The sequence below is a fragment of the Schistocerca piceifrons genome, chromosome 1 (genome assembly GCF_021461385.2).
Source record: "Schistocerca piceifrons isolate TAMUIC-IGC-003096 chromosome 1, iqSchPice1.1, whole genome shotgun sequence".
Taxonomy (NCBI): domain Eukaryota; kingdom Metazoa; phylum Arthropoda; class Insecta; order Orthoptera; family Acrididae; genus Schistocerca; species Schistocerca piceifrons.
In genome coordinates this window covers 924,355,581-924,375,048 of record NC_060138.1, presented here as the reverse complement: position 1 = coordinate 924,375,048, position 19,468 = coordinate 924,355,581, and the positions used below count along the sequence as shown (strand labels likewise).

Sequence of the window (19,468 nt, the reverse complement as noted above, 5' to 3'; positions counted from 1 at the left end):
TTCGCACCTGGATTTCCAGCTTTAGGCGAGCGGTTGCCTTACCATTCACGGTCAGACCCAAACTTCCATACGTCGTCGTTCCCGCGTAACAACCTGTACTCGTACACCCATCATGTAATTCACGTACAGGCGAGAACATTTTAATTGAAAGACTCTGCCCAGTATCGGTGTATAAATACGCTGATGATTGTTCGTATTTGCAACTGCGAATACATTTTATGTATTTCATAACGGCTGTAACTGCCACGGTACCTGCTCCTCCGGACACTTATGCATCTCCAAAGGGACATCGCATCGTTCTTCTTAACAACACAAGCACTGCAATATCGCAAAACCACTACCCGTCGCTCCAGACATTCTGCTGGTCACAGCCGTAACTGCCAGTGAGTGCCGAAGCAGGCACTTTTGTAATGGTGACTTATTATGTCATTCTTAGGGCATCAGTGAAGTCAGGCGTCAGAATTACACAATGTTTTCTGAATCAAACTGTCATTTACAGAGTTTCAAATAAAGCTCAAAGCTAGCTATAATCAAGATTCATTGGATGAAAATAGAATTCTGAGATCCTCGCAAGCTTTCTATTCACATGGAAATCAAGTTTGTAATATCCTGATGGAACCTGGTTGCTGTGGGAATGTAAGGGATATAAATATACAAGAACGAAAATGATTTACAAAAATGCCAAAATAAAAACTGAACAGAATGTTGTTGATACGGGGTGACAATTACTAAACTATATGAAATAAATTCGTCATAACTTCTGAACGGTTTGCGTTAGGACGTTCAAATTGCACGTTTGGCCATGGGTATGATGGGAATTAGCATGCACGTGATGGTTTGGTTTAGCAACGAAGCCCGCTTTCATTTGGATGGAGTCGTCAGTAAGCAAAACTGGAGCATTTGGGGGGCTGAGAATCCGCATTTCGCGTTCGAGAAGTCTCTTCACCTCAGCTGGTGACTGTGTGGTGTGCAATGTTCAGTCACGGTATAATCGGTGCGATATTCCTTGATGGCACGGTGACTGCCGAACGGTACGTGAACGTTTGGAAGATGATTTCATCCTCATTATCCAGGGTGACCCTGATTTCTACCAGATGTGGTTCATGCAAGACGGAGCTCGGCCCAATAGAAGCAGGAGAGTGTTTGATGTCCTGGAGAAGCACTTTGGGGACCGCATTCTGGCACTGGGATACACAGGGGCCACTGGCCTGGGCCTCGACTTGCCGTCATATTCTCCGGATCTGAACACAGGCGACTCCATGTTGGGCTATATTAAAGACAAGGAGTACAGTAATAACTTCAAAACCTTGCTGAGCTGAAAACAGCCATTCAGGAGGTCATCGACAGCATCGATGTTCCGACACTTCAGCGGATCAGGCCCAATTTCACTAATCGTCTGCGCCACATCGTCGCCAGTGATGGCAGGCATATCGAACATGTCATAACTAAATCCGAATATCGGTAGTGACGTTTACTTGTTGAATAAAGTGTGTGCACGCCGTAGTTCGTAATTATTTTAGGTTTTTTTATATCGTTCAATAATTGTCACCCTGTATGTATATCAACTGAATGAATTTGAGTGGAATCTGATTTTTTCAAGGGAAAGAATCTTGAAACTTATCGATGAATTTTTATGTACATCGTCTTTTACGAGGTGCATTCAAGTTCTAAGGCCTCCGATTTTTTTTCTAATTAACTACTCACCCGAAATCGATGAAACTGGCGTTACTTCTCGACGTAATCGCCCTGCAGGCGTACACATTTTTCACAACGCTGACGCCATGATTCCATGGCAGCGGCGAAGGCTTCTTTAGGAGTCTGTTTTGACCACTGGAAAATCGCTGAGGCAATAGCAGCACGGCTGGTGAATGTGCGGCCACGGAGAGTGTCTCTCATTGTTAGAAAAAGCCAAAAGTCACTAGGAGGCAGGTCAGTTGAGTAGGGAGCATAAGGAATCACTTCAAAGTTGTTATCACGAAGAAATTGTTGCATAACGTTAGCTCGATGTGCGGGTACGTTGTCTTGGTGAAACAGCACACGCGTAGCCCTTCACGGACGTTTTTGTTGCAGTGCAGGAAGGAATTTGTTCTTCAAAACATTTTCGTAGGATGCACCTGTTACCGTAGTGCCCTTTGGAACGCAATGGGTAAGGATTACGCCCTCGCTGTCCCAGATCATGGACACCATCATTTTTTCAGCATTGGCGGTTACCCGAAATTTTTTTGGTGGCGGTGAATCTGTGTGCTTCCATTGAGCTGACTGGCGCTTTGTTCCTGGATTGAAAAATGGCATCCACGTCTCATCCATTGTCACAACCGACGAAAAGAAAGTCCCATTCATGCTGTCGTTGCGCGTCAACATTGCTTGGCAACATGCCACACGGGCAGCCCCGTGGTCGTCCGTCAGTATTCGTGGCACCCACCTAGATGACACTTTTCGCATTTTCAGGTCGTCATGCAGGATTGTGTGCACAGAACCCACAGAAATGCCAACTCTGGAGGCGATCTGTTCAACAGTCATTCAGCGATCCCCCAAAACAATTCTCTCCACTTTCTCAATCATGTCGTCAGACTGGCTTGTGCGAGCCCGAGGTTGTTTCAGTTTGTTGTCACACGATGTTCTGCCTTCATTAAACTGTCGCACCCACAAACGCACTTTCGACACAACCATAACTCCATCACCACATGTCTCCTTCAACTGTCCATGAATTTCAATTGGTTTCACACCACGAAAATTCAGAGAACGAATGATTGCACGCTGTTCAAGTAAGGAAAATGTCGCCATTTTAAGTATTTAAAACAGTTCTCATTCTCGCCGCTAGCGGTAAAATTCCACCTGCCGTACGGTGCTGCCATCTCTGGGACGTATTGACAATGAATGCGGCCTCATTTTAAAACAATGCGCTTGTTTCTATCTCTTTCCAGTCCAGAGAAAAAAAATCGGGGGCCTTAGAACTTGAATGCACCTCGTAGATGAAACAAGTTATATGTGATGCCGTATTCTCACTTCGCAGTTTGACTGAGATAAACCAGTTGCTTCAAAATGTCTTTTAAGAAAGTATATCAGATTTGACGGAATTAGCTCATGTAACACAGCCCCCCCCCCCCACCCTCCCCTCACAGAATCTCTGCCAGTGCGAATAAGTAGTTGTTCGTACTTTCAATGAATATTAGTAACTTGGAGGTAATTTCCAAACAGGAAGCCATGAACGGTCTAGAGATTCGTTGCAAGGTGCGGCGCAGAACGTAGTGCCTTCCGCCATACCGAGAGCAAGTGAGTGGGCGACAGGTCATAGCGGCGACCCGTGGCGTGCGTGACCTCAACTCTGCCGTCCGTTGATGCCTTATTGTCGCGACGAGTCGCAATTAACGGCAAGGCTGGGCTCTGTAGGTGTGACTGGAAAGCAATGGAGGTCGGAGCATACTGCTGTCTAGCACGGCGGCAGACCGCTGCGCCAATGTTCCCGCTGCCAAAAAACGAATGAGCCACGGCCGCGCTAAACGAACGGGATACAAATCAGACTCAGCTGAGCGATGAACGAAGGGGAGGGCAGTGTACTTGGCTGCTTCTTAAGCCGGGTAGTGTACCTCCACGGCTAACATCAGAGTCCATGTTTCCACTGCTGCAGGGAACCTTCACTGTCCTACCCTTAATACGTATTTACGGCGGGACTGAGAACATTTTTAGCTCTAGGTTGGCCCTCTCTACGTGGAACCAAGACAAGCAGAGAAAGCTCTTGCTCAACGACCGTATCGCTATGAATAAAATAGGAACAAAAGTGAATTATGATAATTTCTGACAACACTGTCTGGTAGTTCTATCCTTCCACAACACATTTGTACTTTCAGAATTTTCCACATTATTAATTTACTGGGAGAGATATGTATACCATAGTTATTTGCTTAATTTACGTGTAATGGACCCTCGCTTATTGTCATTCGATTCGTAGTTTGATCAGCTGCAGTGTCTGTGATGGCAATTTCTTGGATGGACTGGATGTAATTATTGTCAACGTGGGTGCAAATCGCTTTGGAAAAGCCTATGAGCTCCAAATAAACTTCCTTCTTTCGTGCAGTTCTTTTTACTAGTATTTACTTTCAGTTCTCATCGTTTGATACAAGTTTTCATATTTGGCTTCCTTTTTGGAAATTACCTCCAAGTTAACAACTGCCATTATTTCTCAGTGTAGCTGCCCCCCCCTCTTTGAGTGCATTTCAAAATAGAACTATTTCCTTTGACCCTTGGGTAAGGATTGCAATTACTGGGGATGGATAAAAAAATGGAAACACAAAAAACACATTACATTACTATGCCTAATACGGTTTAGGAAACCAGTTGGTTTTCAAAACAGCTTCCCATCTTCTCTGAATGGATAAATAGAAGCCCTGTATGATTTTCAAGGGGATCTTATCTCAATCTTGCTGCAAAATAGGGGCAAATTCAGCTAACGATGATGGAGGTGGACAACGATCACGCACCTTCTCTCCGAAGCAGGCCACAAATGGCCAATAACAATGACATCTGGTGACTTTGGTGGCCAGGGGAGATGCGAAAGTTTACCGTTGTGCTCCAAAAACCAGTTCTGGAATACGTAAGCTGTATGATGAGGACCCTTGTCGTCTTGAAGCACAGCATCACCACTGGAGAAAACACCTTGTACCATGGGATGGATCTAATCAGCCCAAATGGTCACATAATCCTTAGCAGCAATTCTACCTTGAAGAGTGACCATGAGACGCGTGGTATATCACGATATGGCTCCCCAAATTATCATCGAACTCCCGCCATGTTTCTCTCTTAGGGATGTGAACTCGGCCAGAAGGGGGAAACCACGTGAAACATAGCTCATCCGACCAAATGACATTTTTACATTGCACCGTAATCCAGATTTTATGCCTTCGGCATCACACTTCTATCTTACGAGCATTTGTATCACTAACCCGTTGTTTTGGAATTCCATCTCGCCCTGCACTTGCCCGCTTATGGAGCTCCCTTCGTGTTGTTTTGATTCTGACAAGTCTTCCGAATTCGACGTTCACTTCGCAGTGACTTTTGCAGCAGTCGTGCTCTATACTCTTAGTCATCGTCACAATCCTCAAAGACCGCCTGTCACGATTACTGAACACTCATACTTTAGTCCGTTTTGTGATTTCCGCTTTCGCGGTGTGCGGCATAAATCCTTGATATGGTGTCAACCACTTATCACTTCGGCTACCTTTGTTACTGAAGCACCTATTATATGAGCACCAACATTTTGCGTCGTTCGAATTCACTCAGTTCCGACATAATACACTCATAACTACGCAGAACTCTGTTCTGGATACGACTGACACTTGTTACATATTGAAGATGTTGTACACGTGCCGCTCATACTCAAATACAACAGCACCAACTCAGGCTTGGTTAGCATCTGCATTTATGTTGAAGCATGCATTCCTCGTGGTGTTTGTCCAAACCGAGTACTTTGTCTGTTGCCATCTTGTCGCTGTGTTTTAACCTGCTGTGGTCCGCCCCCGGTAGCTGAGTGGTTTCCGGCACGGTAGCTCAGCGTGTTCGGTCAGAGAGCTGGTTGGCCTCTGTAATAAAAAAACTGAGTAGAATGATCAACAAACGAACTTGAACGGATGTCATGTGACGTCGCAACGACCAAACACAACGATCAACAACGAACAAAATAAAAACAAATAAAAAAGTGGTCAGCGCGACAGAATGTCATCCTAAGGGCCCGGGTTCGATTCCCAGCTGGGTCGGAGATTTTCTCCGTTCAGGGACTGGGTGTTGGTTGTCCTAATCATCATCATCTCATCCTCAACGACGCGCAAGTCGCCGAAGTGGCGTCAAATCGAAAGACTTGCACCAGGAGAACGGCCTACCCGATGGGAGGCCCTAGTCACACGACGTTTTTTTTTATTTAACCTGCTATAGACTGAAGTAAGCGAACTCCTTTGTCTCTTTAATACATTTACTATCAAAATATTTTCCCATGCATAAGAGGGCTATTTTAGCAAAGTGTGTCATTGTTGTTTAGTGGTTCCCATAATGGAAATGCTGTATCAGGTTTTCCTTGGGGAGTTCAGTAAGTAATGCAACATGTTTTCTCTGAAAGCAGGTTGGTTTTATTCATGATTCCAAAACACCATATCATTCCCCACTATTTTGGCTACAAAAACCTATTTTTCAACACAATCTCAGGTCAATGCGACGGCCTTACGCCACCTTACTGGGAAGGTCTAGGTATGCAGCATGGTACCAATCTAGGGGCCGAGTAGGAGCCAACGTCTTGTTGTGTCAGTAACCCGTGTTCGATAAAAAATTGTCACGATCATCATCGTAACGCTCAAGCAATTCCGCACCGATGACCCTCAATGTTCTTTGTGGTCTTCTGTTAGACAGTGAGGAACCCAGCGGGTACACACGTTTGAGTATCCCACCTGGTGGACGAATATGTTAGCAGTACCAACAGAGACGCCCAGTTGAGTTGCGATATGTTCGATCATAATCCGTCGATCACATCGAATGATTCCAACATTGTAGGAATCACAGCTGTGCGCAGCCGGCCAGCACGCGGTAATCAGGCAGGTTTACACGACCTTATTGAGATGAAGACAGACGTTTCGCCCAGCGACTCTCTTTGCTTTTGTTTACTGCCAGGTCTCCGTAGACATTCTGCAAGCGCCTAACAATATCTGCGATGCTCTGATTTTCCAGCGAAAGAAACTCAATGACAACTCTCTGCTTGGAACTCACCTCCGTTGTAGACGTCATTTTGAAGGCTGTGTATAGCGCCTCCACCTATCGGAATTTCATGAAACTATACTGCAGCGAGAATATCCCACAGCAAATTCCGCATTTTTTGAACCAAAATTGGCCCGAAAAAAATGTGTTACATTACTTAGTGAACACCCCCGTATTTATATTGAAGATTACATCTAAACTACGTTAAGACTGTCCTAAATGTTTCGTTTCTGTGACTATTCCATCTGTCCCAGTATCGTCATACTGAATGTTTCGACAGAAACACCTGAAGTTCTTAAAATTCGACGCTGCCATAATTTTGATGACGGGAGAATTTCACTGACGGCACAAAATTTCTTATCGAAGAGTAGGGAAGAGAGCGACAGTTTGGAAAAGACTTACTTAAAGAGCTACAGTCTCAAGCTATGTTGTTTCAGTTACGTCCCCTTTTTATGACGAATCGCACTGAAACCGCCACGGACGAGATGTTACGCACTCCCTTTGCTCAGCAGAGTAGTGGTGTACCCAGCGACCAGCAGTAGGAGTGTCAGCTGCTCCGCTCCAGACGGCGGCAGTCTGCTCCACACAGACACACACACACTTTACGAGCAGCGGGCGGCGCCTTTCTTCGCTGGGAGGGTGCTTTTCCTCGGCAGGTGCCCAGCAGCCGTCAGCCGTCTGGCTGCCTCTGCAGTTCGCGCGCCTGGACAAAGAGGAAGGCGGCTTGGCTGCTGTGTCTCTAATGTGAGTTTTTCACCCGCCCAGACACTTAGTAAACATTATGAGTAGAGGCTGAGATAAGCGGAAACCTACAGCGATCTGGGTCGCTCTTTTAATTCGTCGTTATCAAGTGTGCGCGCGCGCGTATACTCGTTTCTAGGAACGCATGACATTACCCATTACCAGTGGTGGCTCGTGCAAAATTTTAACTGTGTACTAAAAGACTAAAATTAAAAGAAAAAGAACCAGGGAACAAATTTACAAATAGTATATTAAAAAAACTAGTACTCACGAGGAGAACACGGCAAGTGCCATACAGAACCCGCATCCCAAGAAACTTCGTTCAGTGAAGAGCGGTCAGTATAAGCGAACACGTCTCTCGGCTTATCCGTAGATATTAGACTGTTTCTCAGAAAACGATGATCAAAGTTCTGGAGGTAATTTATGTACCTTTTACTGAGAAAATCGCCCAACCCAAGCTATGACACAGTAACTAGTATCGCAACTTCACACTTTTGAGCCCGTGTTCGAAATCCATTATGTTTATTTTTATTTTTGTTTTCCATTTATGAACCCATGTACACAGAAGATTACTACACGAATGTTCAAAAAAATGTTCAAATGTGTGTGAAATCTTATGGGACTTAACTGCTAAGGTCATCAGTTCCTAAGCTTACACACTACTTAACATAAATTATCCTAAGGACAAACACACACACAGCCATGCTCGAGGGAGGACTCGAACCTCCGCTGGGACCAGCCGCACAGTCCATGACTGCAGCGCCTGAGACCGCTCGGCTAATCCCGCGCGGCTACACGAATGTTTTCCAATGTGTATTGAAACAACATTGTCCTTATTCGTCTATTAATTCTATCTCTCGTCAAATAATTAAAAGAAAAAAGCAGTAAATGAATAGAAACATTATTTGAAATTATTTTCGGTAAAATTCCTGTACTGTATCTTGATCATAATCAATTGCAAATCCCAGTTTTTGGAAAAGTAATCAGTTATACGTAGTTTGCCGCGAGATTATTGCCAACGCGTGAAATCTTCGGCGATATTAACTATGTTTCTTTCCCTAGTGAGATTCATAATAAGAAATGTCACTGTAGCAAACATGCCTTCACACGATGCTCGTGGTGTTCGATATTTCTCTGTTTAGAATGTTCCACGATAGGTCTCATCCAAGGGAATGTACGAAAGAATGAAGTATAAGAACTAGGAATTGGTATAAGAATGAAATACAAGACAATGAGAATTTGAAATGATTGTAACCACCAAAAATACCATACCCACAAATACTATATAATAAATGCATGAGCCTTATTGAGAAAATCAGTTGAAATTTTACAATTAATAAAACACCCTTGTATCCCATAACTTGATAAGAAAGATTCGCGTAGTAACCTTCTACCGACACGGGTAGATAAGCGAAAAAATGAAATGACTAAAAAACATTTATCGCGTTTCGAACACGGGACGCAAAAGGTGAAGCCACAACGCTAGCCACTATGCTCCCACTTGGGATGAGCTTATCGCGCCCAAAAAGGTATCTAAATTCCGTTGAAAACTTTAACGTTCACTTTCTCAGAAAAGGTCGAGTAGCTATGGACAAGCCGTGACACCTGTTCCCTTACTTTGGCTCCACTTCCACTGAGAGAAATTTCTGAGAAATCGGATTGTGGAGCTTGCCGTCTTCTCCCCGTCAGTACCGAAAAATGGAACCCATACGTCACTGTTTTCTGCTGCAGAATTTATATATAGCTTTGGAGTTGAAACTCTCAACGTTGATTACTATATTATTGTCCGTTCTGCTGCGTAACCACCCCCTCGTAATTCACGACATATTCGTGTAAAACGGTCAAATATTTGTGACTCGGAAAAATACAGATGTCAACACTGATCCCAGAATCTGTTACAAACACAAAGCAGGGAGAAATAGCGTACAAAAGGTTGCGTTCTTCCTTCAGTTCCGTAACTCGATGCCTCTAACCACACAACCAAGCTGAATACAAGCACTCAACAATACTATTATTTACGTTAACATCTCCTGAAGGCTTTTACTGCGGATGTAACATTAATTGGCATTTAATTATAAGAAATCACGTCAAGGGTGATTCTTTGTGATACGAGTTCAACGTGCCAAAAACAGTATTAGTAATAGAAATCTGCACGCAGGTGAAACGTAGTGTTTTGCGATTGGTCTTCCAGTTCTGACTTTTCATTGGTCGCTTGGTTAGAGCGCAGACGGCGTGATGAGTATACTGCTAGACCCATTGATGTTTCTGTTCTTGCCTCTGTTACCATAGTTCTGCGAGGATTGTAGTACATTATGTAAATTGTAGGAGGAGGGGGGACAAAGGGAAGGAAAGGAAAGGGACTATAGATGTCATCTGTAGCAGGACTTTATGGGTCATTAAGGGAGAAGAGTGAAAATGTGTGCTAGACTGGGATTCAAACCGGGGATTTCCTGCTTTATTGTCCATCGAGGCGAATCAAATAGATGTTCATCCACACGACTGTAGCACACTTATTGTCCGCAGGAATGACGTTCCATCAGATAAATCTCTTTGTTTCCGTATTATGACAGCGACTGCACTGTTGTCCAAATCCCCCACTCCGCCTCCACCCGACGTGTTTCATACACCCTCCGCCGCTCGTACTGTCACCTGCCGCCTGTGAGTGGTTATTGCACGCTGACGTCGACATGGGTGGTGGTAACATTAGTGTAACTGGACTATGTATTTTGCTGTTCAAATAGCACACCGCATCTGCTACTTTTAATGTCTCATTTCTTGTCTTTCTAAGCATCACCTGAATTGAATCAGTTAAACTTCATTATCCTTGTTTCAGTTTTATTAATAAACGTCTGCCAACATCTTTTCAAGATACTGCCCATTCCGTCGCCGACCAGTGTGGCTGAGCGGTTCTAGGCGCTTCAATCTGGAACCGCGCGACCGCTACGGTCGCAGGTTCGAGTCCTGCCTCGGGCATGGATGTGTGTGATGTCCTCAGGTTAGTTAGGTTTAAGTAGTTCTAAGTTCTAGGGGACTGATAACCTCAAATGTTAAGTCCCATAGTGCTCAGAGTCATTTGAACCATTTGAACCCATTCCGTCAACTGATCTTCCATTTGCCGGTTCTGGCAGAATACCAATGCCATTGGCAATTCAGAGAATTTCATGTTTACGTAGACTAGGGACACTGACTTAGAGAAACACAGTGACCGCCTTTTTTAGTACTTAACATGTTAAAATCATCTGATGACAACTTGGTAATAAACCGAAAACAGTAATTATACTATTTCTGAGACCTTAATCGTTTCAAATTCAACTGTGTAGCGTAATTCGCTGATGACATCACGAACAGAGAGAAGGTTTCATTTAAAAGCTGTCACAGATAAACTGTTCCAAAAAACTTGCTGATACTTTTACAAAAGTGAATTTTTGCTTCTGTCGCAGTTAACCACAATCCTGATGCAATAGTTCCATTTCTCTGTGGTCGTCTGTGTATTGTTCAATTTTTGACGTGACCGATCTGGAAACTGTTGTGTAACACGTCGACGGAACAGGTCCATACTTTGAAGCTGCCTTTTCATTCTGTGCGCTACCTTAATGTCCCATTCCATCAGGTAATCCCCAATGGAATCCCCTCGGAGGCCAGCAATGAATTTTAAATGAAGCAATTCTGCTTCAGTAATCCCTGTTTGCCGTACAAAATTCCTGCCAGATTGGGAGCTGAAAAATTAAATAAAGGAACAATGGGCGTAAACGGCGTCGGGAGATTGCGCGGGCGCGCATTTACGTAGAAGTTCTTTTGTGGCGGAATGAATGCCGCTGATTGATCGCCGGCCAGGTATTAGTCCGTCTGGCGCGCCTCCGCGACCGCAAACACGACGCCTCTGCCGCACAACCACCCCGTCTCCTTTCCCAAGCGGTCGCTGCCCTCCTACAATAGTCTACGCGTGCTGCCGGTTTCCCCAGCATAATGATGGGGACCTTCTGATCGCTGGATGTTACCAACTCATGGTAGTAGTTGTACACTGAGGTGGTAGAAGGTCAAAGGCATAGAAAAGCGATATACACATACTCAGATGGCGACAATATCGCGTACGCAGGGTATTAGAGGAACTGTCACTAATATTCAGGTGATTCATGTGAAAAGGTTTTCGGTGTGATTTCGGTCACACGACGGGAATTAAGAGACTTTGAACGCGAAATGGCAGTCGGAGCTAGACGTATGGGACATTCAGGCTCGGAAGTCCTTAGGAATTTCAACATTTCGAGATCCAACGTGTCAAGAGTGTGCCGAGAAAACCAATTTACACACATTACCTCTCACCACGGACAACGCAGTAGCTGATGGCCTTCACTTAACGTCCGACATCAGCGTGGTTTGCGTAGGGTTGTCACTGCTAACAGGCAAACAACACTGCGTGAAATAACTGCAGAAATCAATGTGGGACGTACGAAGAATGTATCCATTAGGACAGAGCGGCTAAATTTGGCGTTAACGGGATAAGGCGGCAGACGACCAATGCGAGTGCCTTTGTTAACAACAGGACATCTCTTGTAGCACCTCTCCTGGGCTCGTGATCAGATCAGTTGGATCCTAGACTACTGGAAAACCGTGGCGTGGTCAGATGAGTTCCGATTTTAGTTGGTAAGAGCTGATGGGAGGTTTTGAGTGTGGCATATACCCCACTAATCCGTGGACCTAGGTTATCAATAAGGCACTATGCAAGCTCGTGACGGCTGCATAGTGCTGTGGGCGGTGTTTACATGGAATGGACTTGGTCCTCTGGTCCAATTAAACTGATCATGGGCTGGAAATGGTTATGTTTGACTACTCGGAGAAATTTCTCGCCATTCATGGATTTCATGTTTCCAAACAACGATGGAGTTTTTATAGATGACAATGCGTCATGTCACTGGGCCACAATTGCTCGCGTTTGGCTTGAGGAATATTCGGGACAATTTGGGCGATTACTTGGTCAGCCAGGTCACCAGTCATGAATCCCATACGACATTTATGGGACATTATCGAGAGGTCACTTCGTGTCCAATAACTTTCACAATTATGGACGGTTATAGAGGCAGGAGGGCTCAATATTTCTTCAGGGAACATCCAACGACTTCTCGAGTCCACGCCGCATCTAACTGCTGCATTATGACGGAAAAAAGAGGTCCGACACGATATGAAGAGGTATTCCACGACTTTTTTCACCTCGGCGCATTTTCTTTATTTAATAGTTTCAAGTACATGGAGTGATAGCGCCGTCTCAGTATCACCAACAAGATAAGTAGGAGCCGTATTTAATGCTTCTTATTGTCATTTGGCCAGTTTTCTCTGAAACTATCCCCGCAACGTTTTATGCTCATTGCCTTGGTTCAAATGGCTCTGAGCACTATGGGACTTAACTTCTGAGGTCATCAGTCCCCTAGAACTTAGAACTAATTAAACCTAACTAACCCAAGGACATCACACACATCCATGCCCGAGGCAGGATTCGAACCTGCGACCGTAGCGGTCGCGCGGTTCCAGACTGTAACGCCTAGAACCGCTCGGCCACTCCGGCCGGCTCATAGCCTTGATCAGGTAGTCCTTATACGATGCTGCGTAATAATTGCAATCAAGATTCAGTACCACCAGTCTCTTTTACTGCCTCCTTTTCACTTCGATTTTCAGTATGGTGAAGGGACTGAGGTGTTGGGAGCCTACAAACTGGCTACCATATAAGTGTTCAGACTCAAAGACTCGGGGTCAGATAAGGCAGCCGACAGAGTATTGAGTTCTCCACACCACAATCCAAACGTTGGTTGGGACAACTATCTCCCAGAGAAGAATACAGCGTTGTTCATTGAAGCCTTTTAGGAAGATAAAGAAAGTAGCAAGGTGCCTCTTTCCTGAGGCTGGTACGTGCTAGTTAGTTAATTATATGTTCCCTGTATCATATTGCATGACAGATCGTAATGATGTGGATCGAGTAATTTTACTCGTACATTCACATCGCAAGTTAATTTGTACATATAGTTATATCCTGAAGATTTCTAAGTTTTTTTTTTTCAAAAAGTAAAAATGTATACAGATGTGAGTTAGTAATTCGTACCCAATATCTTTTACACATTACAGTAATACAAATTCTTCTGTGAGGTAGAAGGAGTTGTCAAGGAGAAACTTAGTTTGTTTTCAATTTTTACTTTGTTGTCCGTTATTTTATATTACTGGGGAAGTGATTAAAATTTTTTGTTGCAACATTGTACACCCATTTTTGTGCTAAAGACAACCATAATCTGTGGTAATGAATGTGAGTTTTCCTTCTGGTATTGTAATGAAGTACATCATTGTTCCCTTTGAACTGTAGTAATTATTTACAGTAAACTGCATTAGGGAATACATATGCTGTGTTGCAGTAGTCAGAATGCCCAACTCCTTAAACATATCTACAACCCCATGATTGTGGGTGAGCATGACATACACTCCTGGAAATGGAAAAAAGAACACACTGACACTGGTGTGTCAGACCCACCATACTTGCTCCGGACACTGCGAGAGGGCTGTACAAGCAATGATCACACGGACGGCACAGCGGACACACCAGGAACCGCGGTGTTGGCCGTCGAATGGCGCTAGCTGCGCAGCATTTGTGCACCGCCGCCGTCAGTGTCAGCCAGTTTGCCGTGGCATACGGAGCTCCATCGCAGTCTTTAACACTGGTAGCATGCCGCGACAGCGTGGACGTGAACCGTATGTGCAGTTGACGGACTTTGAGCGAGGGCGTATAGTGGGCATGCGGGAGGCCGGGTGGACGTACCGCCGAATTGCTCAACACGTGGGGCGTGAGGTCTCCACAGTACATCGATGTTGTCGCCAGTGGTCGGCGGAAGGTGCACGTGCCCGTCGACCTGGGACCGGACCGCAGCGACGCACGGATGCACGCCAAGACCGTAGGATCCTACGCAGTGCCGTAGGGGACCGCACCGCCTCTTCCCAGCAAATTAGGGACACTGTTGCTCCTGGGGTATCGGCGAGGACCATTCGCAACCGTCTCCATGAAGCTGGGCTACGGTCCCGCACACCGTTAGGCCGTCTTCCGCTCACGCCCCAACATCGTGCAGCCCGCCTCCAGTGGTGTCGCGACAGGCGTGAATGGAGGGACGAATGGAGACGTGTCGTCTTCAGCGATGAGAGTCGCTTCTGCCTTGGTGCCAATGATGGTCGTATGCGTGTTTGGCGCCGTGCAGGTGAGCGCCACAATCAGGACTGCATACGACCGAGGCACACAGGGCCAACACCCGGCATCATGGTGTGGGGAGCGATCTCCTACACTGGCCGTACACCACTGGTGATCGTCGAGGGGACACTGAATAGTGCACGGTACATCCAAACCGTCATCGAACCCATCGTTCTACCATTCCTAGACCGGCAAGGGAACTTGCTGTTCCAACAGGACAATGCACGTCCGCATGTATCCCGTGCCGCCCAACGTGCTCTAGAAGGTGTAAGTCAACTACCCTGGCCAGCAAGATCTCCGGATCTGTCCCCCATTGAGCATGTTTGGGACTGGATGAAGCGTCGTCTCACGCGGTCTGCACGTCCAGCACGAACGCTGGTCCAACTGAGGCGCCAGGTGGAAATGGCATGGCAAGCCGCTCCACAGGACTACATCCAGCATCTCTACGATCGTCTCCATGGGAGAATAGCAGCCTGCATTGCTGCGAAAGGTGGATATACACTGTTCTAGTGCCGACAATGTGCATGCTCTGTTGCCTGTGTCTATGTGCCTGTGGTTCTGTCAGTGTGATCATGTGATGTATCTGACCCCAGGAATGTGTCAATAAAGTTTCCCCTTCCTGGGACAATGAATTCACGGTGTTCTTATTTCAATTTCCAGGAGTGTATATTGTTCTTACAGCACGTTTTTGTGGAATGAATCCATTCTTTCTCAAAAATGAGTTACCCCAGACCATTGTTCTATATGACAATTTTGAATGAAAATATGCAAAATATGTCAACTTAGTGATCTGTATCTCCCAAAGATTTGCAATGATTCAAAGTGCAAATGTGGCTGAACTAAGTTGTTTTAGGAGTTACAAAATGCGGTTTTTTCAATTTAAATTCTAGTCTGTATGGACACCTAACAATTTTGAAGTTTCCATCTTCTTTATTATTTATTCACCCTGTAGCACACTTATCATTGGAGTAGTACCTCTACATGTATAGAACTCAATGTATCTTTTTTTAACATTAAGGACGAGACCACTCACAGAAAACCAGTCAATAACAATTTAAAAACCTCGTTCACCATTTTTTCCGTTTCTGTGTGTGTTCTTGGATTGATTACAATACTAGTGTTATCTGTAGATAGAACTAATTCTGCGAACCTAGGACGAAGCCTTCGGGAACCCTATACGTGATTTCTCTCCAGTCAGAATTATGTCCCGGATTACATTGGTTGAATTACTAAGTACAACTTTCTGCATTCTTTTAGTTGATATGAAACGAACAGCTGTTTACCTCAGGAGCTACACCACAAAATAACATTCAGTTTAAACTTCAGAACCCAGCATTCTGACTGGTTCTTACCGTTATTTTCTATAAAGCATGCGCTTTCTCGTCTATGCTTATGTGTTGGTCGTCTCATATGCCTGTTTCAAAATTGTACCATACAGTGGGAGAGAATTTCTGCCTGCCTCCGCACCGCATGGCTCTACTGGTTAAATGTAACGTAAAGCCTCAAGAGCGGCAGATTGTTTAACATCTTTACTCGAGTTTTACTGCACAGAACTCGCAGTGTCTCCCACCATTGGCTGGCGAGGTTCTGTCTCTGACAGATGCAGCGGAATTCAGATCGTTGTTCTTGAAGACAGAGGCGGCTGGGATGAGCTGGTGTACAGACTTGTTGCAGGACGACCGATGTGGCAAGACTTGCGGTGGACAGAGCGATGTCTTCACTTGTGCACTAACCAGAGAGAGAGAGAGCGAGAGAGAGAGAGAGAGAGCTGAACTCAAAATCTTCTGCCGCTATTGCCGCTCCATTTCGCATTACGCTGCAAGTCTGGTAAGGTGGGTCATCCCTGCGATCACGTTTTCCACAGGGACGCAATATTAGTCCACTTCCTTTAGGAGGCAGTTATTCCATTTTAATGCTTCACAGCCAGCAAGTTGCTTTCAGTTCTCTCTTTGGCAACCTTGCTGGTATTGTAACCTATTTTTGCGGGTTCATTCTCTAATTTACTAACCATGCTTACAGATACTGGTCGTATTCGTGTATTATTTGCATAATTTTGCATTCATCGTACTCACCCAACTGTTCAAAGGTTAGAGTTCACCACTGATACGCCAGCTAAACCCGCTGGGCAGAACAGGCAATTAGGTTTGTGGAAAGGATAAATAGGTTGGGGCCAGTTTTATCTTCTAATTGTAATTTATTGCAATTTAATAACACTTTTACAACCAAAGCGGCACGTAGCCGGACCTTTACCGAATGCAACTCCTTCACGGCTGAAGGCCTCCAAACAAGAAATCTTAACAAATCAATAAGATAAAAAACCAATTAAGATAGAAATAAAACAATTAAAAAACATCACCGCAAAGTAGATAGAACAAACATATGCAAGGTGCAATACCAAAGGTTGAAGGCCATAATTATGTTTGAAAATTTTAAAATATATTACCATAATCTTTTAAAGGCAGAAGGTCGCAATGTTTGAGCTTGAAAGATAAATTAAACAATAAATTTCGCAAAATTTTTAAGAAAAAAACCATAAGCCATAAATTTTAAGCAGCTGAAAACAGATAATTAAAGACCGGTAGCACTCAGAAGCCTCCAGGGAGGTCGGTCTGCCTTCGTTCACTTAGGAGAGACAGGTGGTGAGCCCAACTACACTTGATACGTCGGAACCCAACCAGGGGACAGCCATGGACCGACCGACACAACGACTTGCTTGCCACCAATCAGTACATGAGGACTCAAACACAAAAGGCTACAAACTTGATTATCCATAATGAAATATGTATTAGCTGTCAAAACTACACTCAACCTCGATGTCCTTGGTCGGTGAACCACGAAGCTCGTAGCGATCGGACAGCTCCACACACACTGCGACACTGCGCAGTGCCCGGCAGCGGACCCAGGCGACTGCACCACACGGAGATGTCCTCCCTCGTCCGCACCAACCGACCGACTGTCTGCTGATCCGTCCGCGACTGCTGCTTCGTCGCAACTGCACTGCTGGTGCGTCTCCGACTCACTTCCAGACACAAGACGGCGGAAATACTGGCTCGGACCCAACCATGCAGAGGAAACACGCCCACTGGCTAAACGACATCCCTGTACCAGGAAAGGACCGACGCAAGTTCCACAAAATGGTAATTGAAGGGGGGCCAGAAGCGCTCAGAGAACCAGTTACACATCGCCCGATGAGACGACCGATCTCTCAGAGCCAGTATGGCGACAACATTTAAAATAACTTGTCAAAGGAAATCATGCCAACTACACACACAACCTGGCAAACACTTGCACGAACACCAGAACGATACCCAACAGTAACCAAGCACGCACGAAGACAATCGGGAGGCGATGCACACACACATTTCCGACTCGTGAACGATCGGCGAGCCAAAACGCGTCGTCCGGTAGGACGACCGACCGACGATCCACCAAGACCGTGTCGCGGCTCAAGCGATGCGTGGCTGCAACGGTCGCGCGAGCCATGTCGACGCAGACCTCACTGCTGCTCCAACCCGACTGCTCTAGTGCCGCATTGCAACTCCCCGACTGGCAGGTCCGAACTGCGCTCCAGACGCGTTCCAACTGCCTGGCAGCCCGAACTCGCGACCGAACTGCTTATCCGAACTCGCGACGAACTCCCATACGACAGAGAACGACCGGGAAGCAATAGCAGTCAAGCGAAGATACTACGAGGGGGGATATATCGATACGCGCTGCTAACGCAACTCACGGTCAGGCAAAGCAGCAACTCGGTAACAGCAGTAATTTAAATTAACGTAGTGATGTGGAAGTACGTTAAAAACAGGGTGTAAAATACATGATGGTGGGAACACGAGCCACACACTGCTCAACCGTTACAACCTGTTTTCCAAGTATTAAGTGTTCAGTTGCTATTGTTAGTGGGTAACTCACGTGTTTTGCTTTTCGATATTACACCTGAATGTTATAATGACCACTTGTTTCTGTTAGAGATTAGTTGATCCCTCCTCTTATTAATGTGTCAATGTGTATGGTGTGGTATCCATATTGCGTGCCTGACGGGGGCACTCCAATAATTATCAATCGGTAAGATGTTACCATTGTGAAGTATTATCATTTCCATTAATTAATTAACATGATCATACAGGGTGTTTCCACTCACTATAGGTCATCGGAGATCGGACTGTAGAATCACAGGAGAATGGGCCGGTCGGAGTGGCCGTGCGGTTCTGGGCGCTACAGTCTCGAGCCGAGCGACCGCTAGGGTCGCATGTTCGAATCCTGCCTCGGGCATGGATGTGTGTGGTGTCCTTAGGTTAGTTGGGTTTAATTAGTTCTAAGTTCTAGGCGACTGATGACCTCAGAAGTTAAGTCGCATAGTGCTCAGAACCATTTTTGAACAGGAGAATGCAAAACAGCACAACTAACACCTCACATTATGCAACGTTAAAAACATGTAAATGATATCCAAACTCAGCAGTCGAAGCTTAAATTTAAACGGTTAATGAATAATGAATGAAGAGGTTGCAAGCTATTAACGGTGTGCTTCAGGGTGTTCAGTCGAATTTTTTCTTCATTTTATGCATCATATTTTGACTACCACACAGTCATCTTCTCCAGGTGCTGTGAATTTTGTTATTATGTGTACTTAGTGCCTGGATTCCAACCAAAATGTGAACTATTGTTGGTCTCGCGCGTCTGTACATAGGTAACTTCGACTCCCGATGCCGAGATCATAAGCGTACTACTGTGTATTTCAAGTGGCAATGCTGACCAGCAGATAATAAAATCTTCTCGGGT

The 19,468-nt window shown here is 45.3% G+C and overlaps 1 protein-coding gene across 1 annotated transcript in view; it reads right to left on the bottom strand.

Moving 5' to 3' along the window:
• The window catches only part of LOC124778634 (superoxide dismutase [Cu-Zn]-like), a 337,243-nt gene that overhangs the window by 161,750 nt on the left and 156,025 nt on the right, over nucleotides 1–19,468 (bottom strand). The gene's annotated exons all lie outside the window — the stretch shown is intronic.